Genomic DNA, 1,288 nt, shown 5'->3' with positions numbered 1-1,288 from the left:
CAGTATTAGATAAACCAATGGTTTAATGTGTGTGTGTGTGTTTATGTATTATTAGTATGGAGAGCAGTAGTGTTGAAGTCCTTCGTGTGAGTGGTCCAGATAAGTATCAGTTACATTTACACGAGTCTTGTGTACTGTCACTCAAGTTTGCTCACAGTGGTAAATGGTTTATAACTACAGGAAAGGATAATCTACTAAATGCATGGAGAACACCTTATGGTGCTAGTATATTCCAGGTACATAGTCCATTATTATTAACATTAACTGTACAGTGGTATTTGTACTTGTTACTATTATTATGTGTGTGTGTAGTCTCATTTATAATTATACATTAATGTACAATGAAATAATGATTGTATCCTATACATACAGATGTCTGAAAGCAGTAGTGTTTTAAGCTGTGACATATCAGTTGACGATCGTTTTATTGTTACTGGATCTGGAGACAAGAAGGCTACAGTGTATGAAGTTATACTATGAGGTATAGTTTGAATAGTTTACTATAGTATAAAAAGTAATTGTCATTATTTTATTTATTGTTGTGTCCAGTAGGTGATATTTGACTTGTAATGAATAATGCAATCTACACTTGAGTTTAGTCTCTTTGTTACAAGTACTGACTACAAAACTCTCATGTAATATAAAATCTCTAATAATTCCAGTTAAGATATTGTTTGTCATGTTTGCTATAATGCATTAACATTAATAATAATAATAATAATAAAACTTGAATTGTTTCGATTGTAATATCTTGTATTACTATTATACCTGAGGGTTAGTTTGTGAGTACATTTCTTGTAAGTACTAGCTCAAGTACCTTTTATCATAATCACCAAGAGAGTACCAACTACCAATTATTATTAATTGCGGGACTCACCACTAACTCACTAAGAAGAATATATTCCAATGCATTCAATAGCAGGACCATCACCTCATCAGCAAGCAAGGAAGACATGTTTTAACCTGATGTATTCCTTGACATACAACCAACTAATAATTACTGTACTTATTGTTATAATGTTGGCAGTGATTGGATTTAATTTAGAAGGTGATAGGGTGTGGGTGATTATGAGTAATGAATATTGTTATTATGGGTGTGGCTAGTTAATTAACATTCTTGACAAACAATGTCTAAAGGTGAGTTTCTGTTTTCTTCCTCCTCTTTTTCATCATGTTTGTATTTTACAGGTATCTATCAACTGGGAGGGATAGCAGGACACTCAGCTCCTGTAGTAGGAGAATCAGTGTTCCTGTGGGGAGGGGATAGGCCTGACTTACCTAGAGTTCA

At 33.2% G+C, this 1,288-nt stretch overlaps 1 long non-coding RNA gene across 1 annotated transcript; it reads left to right on the top strand.

The window, feature by feature from the left end:
* The first annotated feature begins 32 nt into the window (after positions 1–32).
* LOC109593237 (uncharacterized) lies at positions 33–690 on the top strand. The gene is made up of 3 exons (XR_002190826.1): positions 33–236; positions 373–481; positions 550–690. It is a non-coding gene; the product is annotated as an uncharacterized LOC109593237 (long non-coding RNA).
* The last annotated feature ends 598 nt before the right edge of the window (positions 691–1,288 follow it).

The sequence above is a fragment of the Amphimedon queenslandica genome, unplaced genomic scaffold, assembly GCF_000090795.2.
Source record: "Amphimedon queenslandica unplaced genomic scaffold, v1.1 AMPQUscaffold_2370_Cont25628, whole genome shotgun sequence".
Lineage (NCBI taxonomy): Eukaryota > Metazoa > Porifera > Demospongiae > Haplosclerida > Niphatidae > Amphimedon > Amphimedon queenslandica.
This window is presented reverse-complemented; position numbering and strand designations above follow the sequence as displayed.